The following is a 14,721-nucleotide window of genomic DNA, read 5'->3' on the forward strand; positions in this document are numbered from 1 at the left end:
ATGTTTGCAATAACTATAAATTTATGATATAAATGAGATATGTTTATACTGACTGATGCATCCTCAAAAAAATTAAAAAATGTTTATTTCTAACCAAGGAAAGCACAAAGTTTGTTTTAAATTTTGATATGCTCATGATAGATGCATGTCAGTCTAAAAGAAACAAAGCTATTGTCAGCAGTGAAGCATCATAAAAATAATTGTTATAAAAAGCATTTCAAAACAAAATCATTATGAAACTACTACATCTTTCATCATTTGCCAAGTTTTGAAATTGTTAAATTATAATAATCCAGGGAATGACAGACTCATCAATAATTGAGAAACTTCATAAATTGCATATAAATGATGTGTGAAGAACAGAAGAAAAGTAACATTGGACTTTGGAAAATAGAGTAAAAGTATTACTGATTGCTATCTATTTAGTAGCGCCAAGCCCTATGATACATAATATATGTAGGTTATTTCTAATAATTTAAACATTGCTGAAGATATGTGTCCTCCTTTAAGGGTGAAATCATTTGTTTGCTAGCACTTACTGGCAGTTGGAAAATGAAGGTTTGGACTGTGGTTACCAAACATAAAATTCATAGAAACTATTTTTCAGGTCACAGATATCACCATCATCTAATTATTTCATTATGGACCTGAAAAATATTATTCATTTAACAAATATACATATTTTAATACCTTCCTTGTACTAGTCATTAATCAAGGTTTTGGGAGAAAACAATGGATAAACAGACAAAAACCCATGCCTTAAAGGCAAAGCTTTAGTTGGTTAAGCTTCCCACTGTTGATTTTGGCTCAGGTTGTGATCTCAGGGTTGTGAGATTGAGACCCATGTTAGACTCCACACTAGACATGGAACCTTTTAAGATTCTCTCACTCTTCCTCTGCCTGCCCCTGCTCACTCACTTCTCAGTCTCTTTCTCTGTCTCTCAAAGAGAGAGAAAGAGAGAGAGAGAGAGAGGGAAAGAGAGAGAATATACAAAATGTCAAATTGGGATCTGGGGGGGGGGTGTCAATTTTATTAGAGTAGCTAAGGAAAGGCTCACCAAGACTGTGGTTTTGCACAAAATCTGAAAGAGATAGGAGAATTTACAGGAATTTTATCTGGAAAAATAGAACTCTAGCATGAGAAAATAAGAAGTAAAAATACTTTGAAATGGCAGTACATATATATTTTTGAGTACATGTTAACTTATGTAACTACTTAGCCATAAAACCTCAACTTTTCATCTCAATCATAATGAGAATCAAAAACCTTCTACCAACCGTATTGCTCCTATCTCTAAATTCTCTTTGCCTACAAGTTGCCTTCTTCCACATTTCTCTGTAACACAATTATCTCTTTTGGTCTCAAGGATCACTTGTATTTCTCTTTTGAGTGTGAACCATAGATTACAAAGGAAAAAAAACAGAAATAACAATTAATAAGGTACCCAGAGATGATAGTCGCTTGGATCAGCATGGTAAAAGTTTAAGTGATAGTAGAAGTGGTTGGATCTTGAATTTATTTTGGAGAAATCAGGAAAAAAAAAAATGCTCTGATTGACTGGTTGTGGAGAATAAAATAGAGTCAAAAACAACTCCTGGGTATTTGGTCTATAAAACCAGAAGGAAGCATTTGCCACTTACTGAGTTAGAGAAGAAATGAAATGGAACAAATTTGGGTGAAATAACAGGAGTTTGGCAAGATTATTAAACATTAGAGGTATTAAATTAGCATATATGAGTCTAAAGTTCAGATAAAAGTCTCAGATTGTTGATAAAAACTTAGGAGTCTGTTTCAATAGGTTTTATTATTATTTAGGCATGGGAGGGCCAACACTATTAGGTATGGAAGATAAGGAGATGATTACCAGGGATGGCTCAGGGCATGATCCCAAGGTCTAGGATCGAGTCCCACATCAGGCTCCCTGTGAGGAGCCTACCTCTCCCCCTCTGCCTATGTCTCTGTCTCTCTCTCTGTCTCTCATGAATAAATAAATAGAAATATTTTTAAAGGGTGATTACCATTAATACTTTAATGATATATTAATAAAGGTAGTTTATGATACATATCTCAAAGGAAAGGGAATACATATCATGTCATGGAGTGAGGACTACATAGGGAAGCACTAGGATCAGGCATGAGGCAGAGGGAAAGAAAGGAGCCATGGGCAAAATACTTTATTGTGATTTCTGTGGAAGGAATAGGTAAGATAGGGTAATACTCACTACTTTGAATAATTTCAATAGGCTCTGGGACATAGGGCTGTCCCTGGTTGTCTGATGTTTAGTAATGGAGTTATTACGGCAACTATATAGTGGCCTAGAATATGAAAGCCTGAAAAAGGAAGTAGGTAAGTCTGTAGACTTGGTATTTGTTGGTTTGTATTTGAAAGTGTACCCCTGGGAGACAGACTCCTCTCAAAGAAGGGGGTGATGAGGGATGCAGGAAGCTGAAACAATGTGCCTCAGAACAGGGTGTGTCTAGCACACGCATGTAGGGCAGATGTTAAAGCATCAGGTTACATATTATAAACACATTTGATACAGAGTTGTCACTGATAGGTAGTGTTTGAAGCCATGATTATGAATATCTTTAAGGCAGAAATGAAAAGCAAAGAACTGAAAATGATTAGAAAACAGAAGTTGATGCAGTAGGAAAATCCTCAGGGTCAAGGGAAGAAACGATTTCAAGGAAAAGGCAATGATCAATTTTGTCAGATGTTGCTGAGAGGACAAATAAGACTGAGATTGGCCATTTTATTTAAAATGTTAATTAAGCACTTTGATAACAGCTTCAGATAAGCAGTGGAATAGAAATACTAATTTTTCAGAATTCAAGAGTGAATAGAGATAACCACAATTGAAATTATCTAGTTTAAGGGAGGAAAAAAATTATTAAAAATCAACAAATCCTCAAAGACCCATGGACACCATCAAAATTATTAATATGCACATAATGAGAGTGCTAGAAGGAAAAGAAAGAAAAGAAGGGATGAAAAGAATATTTGAAAAAATAATCACTGGAAACTTCCCAGATTCGATGAAAAACATGAATCTGCACATTTAAGAAGCCCAATAAACTCCAAATAGGATACATTCAAAAATATCTATACATAGACACAATGTAATCAAACCACTGAAAATCAAAAAAAAGAAAAAAAAAAAGTCTTCAAACAAGCAGGAGAGGTACAAGCATGTACAAGTAATCTTCAATAAAATTAGGAGTTATTCTCACCAGAAACCCTGGAGAGTTGAAGTATTTCAGGCAGTGAGATGATATACTTAAGTTCTGAAAGAAAAAGTTTATCAACAAGGAATCTAAAAAAAAAAAAAAAAAAAAACAAGGAATCTTATATCCAGTAAAAGTATTCTTCAAAGTGTAAAGAGAAATGAAAATATTCCTAAGTCAACAACAAAAAAAATGAATTGAATTGACAGTTAAATCATACTTGATCATGCTGTATATATAGCATATATATACATATTTGTGTATATATATATATTTGTGAATCTAGGAAATATATATATAAAATATATTTGTATATGTTGCTAGATTCGGTTTCCTGATATTTTGTTGAGATTTTTGCATTTATATTTACAGGGTATACAGGCCTATACCTTTCTTTCTTACGATAGCTTTGTCTGGTTTTGGTATCAAGGTAATAATACTGGCTGCATAGAATGAGTAGGCAATTGTTTTCTCCCTCTCTAATTTTTGAAAGAGCTTGTTAAAGATTGTCATTAATTCTTTAAGTATCTGGTAAAATTAATGAGTGAAACTATCTTGTCTTTTTTTATTGTAGGAATTTTAAAATCACTAATTCAATAGCTTTACTGGTTATTGGACTATCCATATGTTTTACTTCTTCTTTAGTTTGCTTTGGAAATTTGTTCTTTCTAAAAATTTGTCCATTTTATCTTGGTAACCTATTACATTAGCATACAATTGTTCTCCATGTCCTCCTATAATCCTTTCTGAATGTTTGGTAGAAATATTCCACCTTTCATTCCTACTTTTAGTAACTCAAGTCCTGTCTCCTTTTGTCTAATCAGTGTAACTAAAGATTCGTCTTTTTAAAAACATCTTTGTAAGGAATCAACATGGTTTATTCATTCCCTCTATTATTTTTCATTTTCTATTCCATGTACCTCCATTCTAATGTATATTATCTCCTTTTCCTGCCTTCTTTGTGTTTAGCATATTTTTCATTTTTAAAATTGGAATATGATTGATTTGAGATCTTCCTTTTTAATATTCAAACTTATAGCTGTAAATATACCTCCAAGCACTGCTTTTGCTGAAGCTCATGCATTTTGGCATGTTGGATTTTCATCTTTATTCATCTCAGAGCATTTTTAAATTTTCTTTATGATTATTTTAAAAACTGTGTATTTATTTGTGCATTGTTTAATTTTCACATATTTTATAATTTTCTAAATGTCTTTACTATTTATTTCTGATTTCATTCCATTGTCCTGAGAATAAAATGGACAGGAGTGGTAATCTCAAATATAGCGTATATTATTACCAAAAATTCAGAGCCACACAGTACGCACTGGACTTATTTGGAAGTAAGAAAATGGGAAACATATAAAGAGTTATGCACTGTCCTGCCAAAGTCTAATGAATTCTTAAGATTTATGCTGATGAGGGATCCCTGGGTGGCGCAGCGGTTTGGCGCCTGCCTTTGGCCCAGGGCGCAATCCTGGAGACCTGGGATTGAATCCCACGTCGGGCTCCCGGTGCACGGAGCCTGCTTCTCCCTCTGCCTGTCTCTGTCTCTCTCTCTCTCTGTATGACTATCATAAATAAGTAATAAAAAAAAAAAGATTTATGCTGATGAGTCAGAGTTTTAATTCTTTGATAGATATATCTTCCATTCTCTGGCAACCATATTTTTTAGCAGGGTATCTAGGATACTTCTTTACCTTGTCCAATTAGCATAATGCCATCAATTAGTGGACTGGTGCAGCACTGTGAAGAAAGTTTAGATGTTTAAACTGTATAGATTTTATTGCGATGTGGAACAAAGCAGTTAACATAGATCATAAAGTAAAATCTATTGCTGTATTTGCTATTGAAAGTTGAAGCGCTTTTGCACCCCCACTGATGAGATTTCCAGGGGTAAGTATTCACCAAATCAATGTTGGATGTCAAGTACCAGAGGCTGTGTAGATCTCTTGCAGTAAAAATAATACATCCAGTGCAGTAACTGATTGATAGAACCATGTGGTTAATTTTATGGTAGTCCATCATCTGCCATCATGGTCCACATATTTTTGCAGAAGCCAGGGAAGTGAAGTAAGTGAGATGTGACAGATGCTGTTATCTCTGCATTTCTCAAGTCTTTGAGACTTGAAACTGAATTTTTTTCAGGAATTTGATATTACCCCTTATTACTCATTTGATTATATGAAAAGGGAAGCACAGTTTCAGGTGCTTGTACTTGAATTCTCTTACTTTAATGACTCTTACTCAGGTCAGAGAACCAAGGTAATTTTATACCAACTGCTAAGAATATTTATCATAATTATCCATTTGGAAATAAGAGGAAAAAAAAACATGGGGCAATTCTGCAGACAAATTGGGTGCCCCATGAAATGAACTCAAATCAAAACTAGCCATCATCTGGCCTCCTTAATCTCTCAATCAGAGGACTGTAGTGGCATTTTGTGTCCCATGAAATGTATCATTTCTATGTAGTTCTCTCTTTTAGTCCATTTTCCTTTGTCTAAATTGCCAGATGGCTCCTTGAAAAAGTTTGGAATAACATGTACTGCATATACATATGATGACATTTCAGCATCTTTACTTAAGAGACCCCGGCCTCTTCTTCAATGTATTTTGGATGAGTGAATTAACTTTGATCTGTTAACTTAGATGAAGGACAATGATTTTCCATAGTGAAAGGTGATACCAGTCCATTTCTCACTGATGGTGATTTTCCTCTTACTCTAGAAAACAAGGAATATCATAGTGGATTGTTTACTTGCTTTACCCTTAAAAACACCATGAGTTTTCAACCAACACCATAAATTCTTGCAAGTAATGGAATCTTGTTTCTGATAATAAAATTCTGCAACATCGCTAATGTTATTCTTAGATCATATAATCACTGTCATTCCCATTGATATCAGGCATCCAGTTCTATGGAAGAATCCCCTACAATCAACCTAAATTTGATTATATTTAAGATAATGGAATCAGGATCACCAGAGAATTTTTTTTTACCTGTAAAATAAGCAGCATCTTCTGAGCCCACCCTTGAGAAAAAATAGCCAGGTAGTAAGTAGATCCATTCCAATATTTCCAACAACCTTTACAACTTTGGCAAGGTATTTCTAGCACATCTACTCCATTGCTATAAGCCATCTTTGCGTTCAGGCTTCAAGGAACCACTCTAGAAAGCTATAATCAGTTTTTAGGATGCTTGCCAAAACACTGAATCCTAAAAATTTCATAAGGAACATGCCTTCATGTCAGTGAATTTTCCTCTATCTAGCTTTTTACCTTATACCACTCTAGCCTAATTCATTAAACTCTACCATTCTTGGGACGCCTGGGTGGCTCAGCAGTTAAGCGTCTGCCTTCAGCTCAGGTCGTGATCCGGGGTCCCAGGATGGAGTCCCACATCAGACTCCCTGCATGGAGCCTGCTTCTCCCTCTGCCTATGTCTCTGCCTCTCTCTTTCTGTGTCTCTCGTGAAAAAATAAAATCTTTAAAAAAAAAAACTACCATTCTTTGTTTCCAAATTTTATAAGTACATGTTCCCAAATTTTATCAATACATATCAACCTAGCCATATAATTCCTTTTATATATAGGCAATCATTCCCAGATCAGGACTTGGCTTCCATATTATACTTAGGTTTTATTTTGTTATCAAGCTGTTATGTGTGTGAGTGCTGAGGAGAAAAAGCATTGCTTTGTGAGGCACTTCATATGAGGACATTACATGGTATTCACTGAAGGAGAGGCTTTCCTTTTACAGTAAGGAAGAAAAGTTTGTTCCTACCTGGTGGTAGGATTCAAGATAATTAGTGTTCAAGACTTTCAGTCTCTGCCAATGGCCTCTATTCTATGTGTCCAAGTTCCACTTATCTCCTATCAAGACCCTTTTACTCAGGATACTTGATGTCTGCATATTTTAAAATCAGATCATAGGAACAGTTCAGATCAAGGAAAATAAAATTGTTCCCTAAATATGCAATAGAAGCATTATGACTTATGCCAAAAATTTTGAATCTATTCCTTTCTTTTACATCTTCTCCATTGCTCTCATACTGCTTCACTGCTGGGGTTATTTAATCTCCCAATGTCCTTCCTTTCATCTATACTGCATCCAAATTAACTACAGGTGAAGGAGTAAGGTTGCATATTTTGTAATGTGGTATCTATTATTTTTAGACAAGAGTAAAGTAAGACTCAAAAATTCAATCCTGAATGTATTATTTTTAGAATAATCCCCTGTGTAAAACTTCATAGACTGGCTTACCAATAAAGAAACGCCTCCTATAAGGTTATTAATTGGTGATTCTCTTCATGAGATGTATAATCTCAAGAGAGTGAGAGTAAGTGAGTGACTAGAAAAGTGAGGGAGGAAATGATGCCTTACAAGATACAAGTGATGAGTTAACTATAGTGACTAATGTTTGACGAGTCACAAAGAAACATAGGGAGCTTCATGGATGGTTTAACAGCTCAGTCATAAAGGGCATCCTGGAATAAACTATGGCAAGAGACTATTCCTAGGTCCATGATTTCTCCATGCAATCTATCCAAGGATACATGGGGAAAGAGGGAGGAGAGAGAATTTATCTGCCTGGATCCTCCTGCCTTCTATTCCCAACTGGTCAATGTTCACCCTAAAAGAAATAAAGTTTTTCACATTTCTATATTATGTCATCTGTCTTATTTGGTAGATGTTTGAGAATCCAAGTGCCATGAACTGGTATGTGGAGGGAATATAGCTTTTGTGCTCAGTTATGAACACTGAACATTTGTTTTGACATTATGCGAATTTGAAATGTACGCAGAAAAAAGTCCCTCATAACAATGTTCCACCACATGACATATAGACCAGTAGAACATCTTTTGCTAATGTCCTTGAGAACTACTTCTCAAATGGATAGTAAGAGTGATTAAAACTTGCCTTTAAGTCATAAATTAATTTATATTTAAAGAAAATGCTGCAACTTCAATTTATATACAAACTTCCCATGTCAAAATTTGGCAGTCAGTGGGTTACATATCTAAGGATTCATGACAAGAGAACAAGTTGATCAAACTACCATGAAATAAACTTGGCATGCAGTATGGGAATGAGGCAATCTCTGGAAGAAAATAACTTAATACTGTAACAAGGCAGTGGGAACAAATGGTTCCTATTTATTAATTAATTTATTTACTTACTTACTATTTCCCCTATATTTATTTTCAAAACCATTGTTGACAACGTCATTGAGTCAAAAAATGCCTGAAGAATTCCTCTGTACCTGAGCCAAACTACCTTTTTCAACTCACTAATTCTTTGATTTTGTGAGGGGGATTCCTTTTTACTATCACCCTTTCTGCAGCCCTTCTTTCAACCAATTCACCTGAATAATTTTCATTTTTTCTTTAATGTCTTAATTTAAGCCACTTTTCCAACCCATGAACTATTCCTTCAATTGCCCCATGCATACACTTTGCTTTCATTCCTAGGTTCCTCTATCAAAGTGCCTAGTACCTTCTATGACCATTACAAATTTTCTCACCATCCTCTCATACCCAGTGAGAGCCCACCTCATACTGATGTCTGACAAGTACAACATTATGTACTGAGTTGGTATTTGCTAAAGGATTCTGAGCCTTAAAGGGCATAGCCTCAGCTCCCTATTGTCCTATTAAATACTCTTCCACTCATTTTGCTCCAACAACACTGCATTCTTTGGCATCCCCAATTGCATTGTCATATTCCGGCCTCAAATTTTTGGCATTTATTGCCCTTGCCCTCAACTATTTCCTTCACAGTCTTTTTTCCCCCATCTCAAATCACAATCTGATCAATAACAGGCTCACACTTGTATTTACCATTTGTTATTATATGCCTAGAGCTTCAAATAAAGCTCAAGTAGTCATTTTTGAATATACAAGTAAAGAGATGAGTGAGTGAAAAGTGGATGGGAATATGGAGGCAAAAAAGGGAGTTTCTTAGGAGCATTGTTTAATACACAATAACAGTTTTGAGGGAAATTAAATAAAAACTTTTTTGTGATCAGGAGCACCTGAGTGGCTCAGTTGGTTAAATGTCAAACTCTTGCTTTTGGCTCAGGTCATGAACTCATAGGTTGTGGGATCTAGCCCCAGGTTGGCTCTGGATTCAGTGGGAAGTCTGCTTGAGATTCTCTCCCTTTGCCTTTCTGTCCCCCTCCTGAAATTAATCAGTAAAAAAAAAAAAAAAAAAAAAAGCCTTTTTGTGCCTATGTACCAAGCTGTCTTCTAGATATTTAAAAATAATATTTAACTTAACCTTTCAAAGTCCCTTTGAGATAGATATTATTCAAATTTTGAATAATTAAATTTTTAAATTTTTAAACAGTATTTATGTGGCAGAGCCAAGGCTCAGCCAATTGTTTGACTTGAGTGAGTACTCTGTGTTGTTTTTTTGTTTGGTTTGGTTTGGGATATTTTCTTTTTTTTGCAACATATATCTTAGAATTTACAAAGTACAAAATAACATGGTGCCAAATACTGAGGGGGAAACTTAGATATGGTCTAATTCCTATGAGTTATTAGAACTCAACTTAGGATATTAAAAAAAATTTTTAAAGAAATTTTAAACTGTCAAAGTTTATATGCTTGTCAAAATCATTTCTCTAAAATATAACCAGTTAATAAGAAATGTTAGTAAAAAACTCCAATGCATTAACAGAAGAAAAACCAGTATTATCTGACTCTCTAACATATGCTCTACATTAGTAAAATTTTCAAATTTTGGTTTATAATAATCCTGGAGTATAAACATGCAGATATTTCAGATAGATTATTTATTTTTTACAATCTTCTTTGTTAGCACTTAGTATGTTAAAAGGGTAAAATAAATGAATGGCTTGCCCTACTACCTTGAAATAGCACACTTTTAAAGTATCAACATTATAACATATGCTTAAAAACTATAATATATACTGTTCATTTTAGTCACTGGAAAACAATAAAAAACCTATAAGTTCAGGCAATTATTGTGTACAATTAAAATTTCCAAATGTTTCCTGTGTTTTCTAAGTTAACTTTTTTGTGTTTGATCAAGGTTTTTTTGTCAATATTTCTTTACCTACCCCTACTCCATAGTACATTGTTCTGGGGTAGCAAAACTTACACTTCATTTAATATTCCCTGCTTATATTTGCTGGAGATAGATCCCAAAAGTGGCCATCTTCTAGGAAACAAATCAGACCTCATGCCATTTCTGAGATCATTTTTGTCAGACAATTTGGCCTTTATCCACACCAGCCTAAATGACATTCCAAGATGGTGAGAACTCTTCTGAGATGCTTCAAATAGTATCCTTTACTTTCCAGGATCCTGGTTCACAACCTATTCTAGAATGCTGGTAACTATCAACAGAGAGAGTAGTCAAAGGTCATCCCTTATAAGAATTCTATCTGCTAGAAAATGGTCGGCAGCAGATGATCAGATATTTGCTAATACTGGCACAGTTTGAGGTCTAAAGCAAAAAAAAAAAAAATCACCAGTTACCTTCAGGTTTAAATCATAAGATCTTTTCTAAATAGAATCTTCAATTACAATGGACTTTGAAGCAGAAAAATTTATACTTCTCAGTAACAATATCTCAATATGTACCACCAATATATTATAGGAGAGATATCACATGTCCTTTTGTTCTCTATTCCAAATAATACATTATTTTAGGTAATTACTAATCTTGATTATAAGAAAGAAAAAAGGAGAAGCAAGATTTTTTTGAAAGCATATCAAAGGGTTTATTTCCAAATGAGCAAAGTGTCCTTGAATAGCCAATAACCAGTAATGATTGAAAATGCATTTTACCCATGAAACATATAACTCCTTATATTTATTCTTCATATTTCTTATATTTACAATTTGACAATACCCACTGGCACATTAAAGCTCTAATAATTCCATTAGAAAAGAAACCTTTATCATATGATTATAGAGTTGTTGGAGATTGAACACAACACTCTTTTGGGTTCTTTTTCCCTAAATAGTGCTACTGGATACTAATAAAACTTTTTTCTTAGAAGTCTTTTCCTACTGCAGAGTGGCTGATGCTATTACTTCCATGGATCCCCTAAATGTATCACTAAGGCGTAATAGTAAGGTAGGATCTTCTGTAGATTAAATAAATCGGTTGAGGTTTTAGTTTTGTAATACAGGATTAGTTGACTTAATCATTGAACTGGAATTTACAAATACCATTTAATCTACTAATTTATTAGCACGTATGATTTCAAGTCATTATGGTTTTACTCCGTTTGATTTCTTAACCCATCTTTGTAGTTAATTAAACCTCAGAAAATGGAAGCTTGTTAAGAGGAATAGTTAGACCTCTTCAGTAGATCATAGACTGGCCCATGATGTATTATGACCAAGGCTTGGTAGAATCAACTTGTGTGACTTTTTTCTCTTTTTTCTCATTCTACAAAAATACTGTTAAAAGTTGAAAGACTTCTACCTAAAAATATTTCAGGAAATCAATTCAAGATCATTCAATATCAAAATAGAGTGATTTGTATGTAAAAAAGATTTTGAAAATTCTGCCTTTTTATATTTAACCACATTAGAAGACCAGTAGCAAGTACTGTTAACAGAAGTTAAGTACTGTATCGAAGCTAAACCAAAAATGGTTTGATTAAAGCCTTCTAGAAGTCAAAAAACCAAACCCATGAAATGGTTAGGGAAAAGAAGTGAATAAAATCTGCTGAAATTTTCTGTATTGAAATACATTCTGTTCTTCAGGATTCTCTGATAAGTTTCTTGAACTTTTCTGCAGTCAAACTGTCCTCTGTGCAACATCTTCAGGTAGTTCTTTCTTCTCAGATTGACCTTAATGACTAAATTCTTCATACTTTCCCATTGTTTTCTCAGTTTCCACTTCAGAGGACAACTGTCTACTTTTCTCTTTTTGTTCTATTTTTGAGCATACACCTGATAAACTGCCATGGCGATACTCAATTCACAGAACTACAGGTTTGGCAAGCTCCAGTCACAGTACAAAGATGCAAATTTAGGAGACCTTACATTAGATTCAATGACTATTTTGTACTACCGAATTTTTATTTTTCAAACCACTTTAGCATTTTTCTTATTAATTTATTTGATCTCTGTATTTATTAAAATATTTATCTTTGGACTTTTGACTTCAACTTAAAAATGTGGAGAGCCGGGTGATGTCATCTCCCATCCAACAAGAAAATTGTTGAATATATATTCCAAGTGAACAAACTTTTTTGAATTCCTCAGAGAACTGAGGTCACAAGGCAAAATAACCAACCTGATATTAAGAAATAGAAAGCCAGGTGCCTGCAGCTTAAAAAGAACCCAAGCACTAGTTGTCCTGGGGAATATGGTGCTAGACACCATAGAAGTCAGTAGGAAGATAAATGGTCAACCTCAATGCATTGATGAAGGCTGAATGTGGGCTAGCATGAACGTGAGAAGTCTATATACTGGGATCCCTGGGTGGCGCAGTGGTTTGGCGCCTGCCTTTGGCCCAGGGTGCGATCTGGAGACCTGGTATGGAATCCCACATCGGGCTCCCAGTGCATGGAGCCTGCTTGTCCCTCTGCCTGTCCCTCTGCCTGTGTCTCTGCCTCTCTCTCTCTCTCTGTGACTATCATAAATAAATTTTTTTTAAAAAGTCTATATACCACTCATATTGGGGCAGCCCGGGTGGCTCAGTGGTTTAGCACCACCTTCAGCCTAGGATGTGATCCTGGAGACCTGGGATCGAGTCCCATGTTGGGCTCCCTGCATGGAGCCTGCTTCTCCCTCTGCCTCTCTCTCCATCTCTCTCTCTCTCTCTCTCTCTCTCTGTCTGTCATGAATAAATAAATAAAATCTTTTTAAAAAAATTCATTTATACCACTCATATTTGTAGCCCCAGCCTTTTTCTGGCATCTCTTCTAGGAAACCCACCAAGCTTTCTTGGGGAAGATAAGATAGAATATCCTTGAAGTGCTGACTCAGGTAAGAAAACATGAGCTACTGCAGGGACCTGCTGGCATCCTTTGCCCCTACCTCCCTTAAAAATTAAAAGGTTTAATCTGTAACAAGGAGAGCAATGATGCATGTATTCTGTGGGCCAATCCAAGAAGCTTGGAGAATTGAAATAGGATAATTAACAAAGAGATAAACAAACAAAAGCCCACACTTTGACAAAGTATGTACAAACTACAGAAATGCAAAAAAAGTAAAGAGAAAATCTTGAAGGCAGATGGCAGGTGGCAGTGGTGGTATATTTACAGACAAGAGAACAAGAATTACAGCAGACTTTTCATTAAAAACCATAGAAGCAAAAAGACAATTGAGTGACATCTTTAAATTATTATAAAAGAAGAAAGAAAGAAAGAAAGAAAGAAAGAAAAAGAAAGAAAGAAAGAAAAAAGAAAGAAAGAAAGAAAGAAAGTCTTGTTAACTCAGAATTTTACACTCAGCAAAAATATCCTTCAAAAATGAAAAAAAATAAAAAAAAAAAAGAAAAAATAAATAAAGAGCTGCTCAAGCAAACAGTAATTGAGGGAAATTCCTGCCTATAGACTTACTCTATAAGAAGTATTAAATGAAATTCTTTAGTAAGAAGAAATATGACATAGGTCAGAAACTCAGACAAAAGTAAAAATCAGAAATGGAAAAAACTGTGGCAGGCTAGGTGGCTCAGCAGTTTAGCACTGCCTTCAGCCCAGGGCCTGATCCTGGAGACCCAGGATTGAGTTCCACATCAGGCTCCATGCATGGAGCCTGCTTCTCCCTCTGCTTGTGTCTCTGCCTCTCGCTCTCACTCTCTCTCTCTCTCTGTCTCTCTCTGTCTCTCATAAATAAATAAATAAAATCTTTAAAAAAAAGAAATAGAAAAAACAAAAGTAAAACTCTCATTTCTTATTAATTGTTCTAAATAATAAATCATGTTAAGTAATAATAATAAACTATTGGCTGTTAATACATAAATTGAATGTATGACAACAATGGTGGGAGGGATAAGAGGGAGGAATTGGCAATAAGTAGTGAAAATATCGTTACACTACACTTAAAGAGGTATAGTAGTATTTGAAGATGGACTCAGATTATTTAAAAACCGATATTTTAAACCCTAAGGCAACTACTAAAAAAGTTAAAAGTTATTAATGTTAAGTCAATTGAGGAGATAAAAGTAAATAACAAAAAATTCTCGATTAAAACAAGGAAAGGTAGAGAAAGAAAAAAGAAATAAAAAGAAAATACAACAAAAAAAGCAAGAATATAGATATCTAATCCAACTATGTCAATAATAACTTTCAATGTTAATGTTCTAAACACAGTTAAAATACAGAAATTATCAGATCTGATTTTAAAAAAGCAAATAACCAACCCAATTATGTTCACATGATGTCTCATTTTAAATATGAAGATCTTTATAAATTAAAAGCAATAGATAAAGAAATATATGTCATTCAAACACTAACCAAAAATAGCTGGAGTAGCTATATTTATTTCAGATAAATTAGA

The 14,721-nt window shown here is 34.5% G+C and overlaps 1 protein-coding gene and 2 long non-coding RNA genes across 8 annotated transcripts in view; 1 reads left to right on the forward strand and 2 right to left on the reverse strand.

Moving 5' to 3' along the window:
• Nucleotides 1-10,558, reverse strand: part of LOC140615919 (uncharacterized) — a 48,687-nt gene extending 38,129 nt beyond the window's left edge. For both annotated transcript variants that reach the window (XR_012016426.1, XR_012016425.1), the window contains exon 1: nucleotides 10,355-10,558. This is a non-coding gene — a long non-coding RNA (uncharacterized lncRNA). The remainder of the gene's footprint in view (nucleotides 1-10,354) is intronic.
• The window catches only part of LOC140615916 (disintegrin and metalloproteinase domain-containing protein 20-like), a 161,455-nt gene that overhangs the window by 38,009 nt on the left and 108,725 nt on the right, over nucleotides 1-14,721 (forward strand). The window lies entirely within an intron of this gene.
• On the reverse strand, nucleotides 4,985-7,596 carry LOC140615918 (uncharacterized). The gene is made up of 2 exons (XR_012016424.1): nucleotides 7,493-7,596; nucleotides 4,985-5,952 (listed from the first exon to the last, which is right to left on the reverse strand). It is a non-coding gene; the product is annotated as an uncharacterized lncRNA (long non-coding RNA).

This window comes from Canis lupus, chromosome 24 (assembly GCF_048164855.1).
Source record: "Canis lupus baileyi chromosome 24, mCanLup2.hap1, whole genome shotgun sequence".
Taxonomy (NCBI): domain Eukaryota; kingdom Metazoa; phylum Chordata; class Mammalia; order Carnivora; family Canidae; genus Canis; species Canis lupus.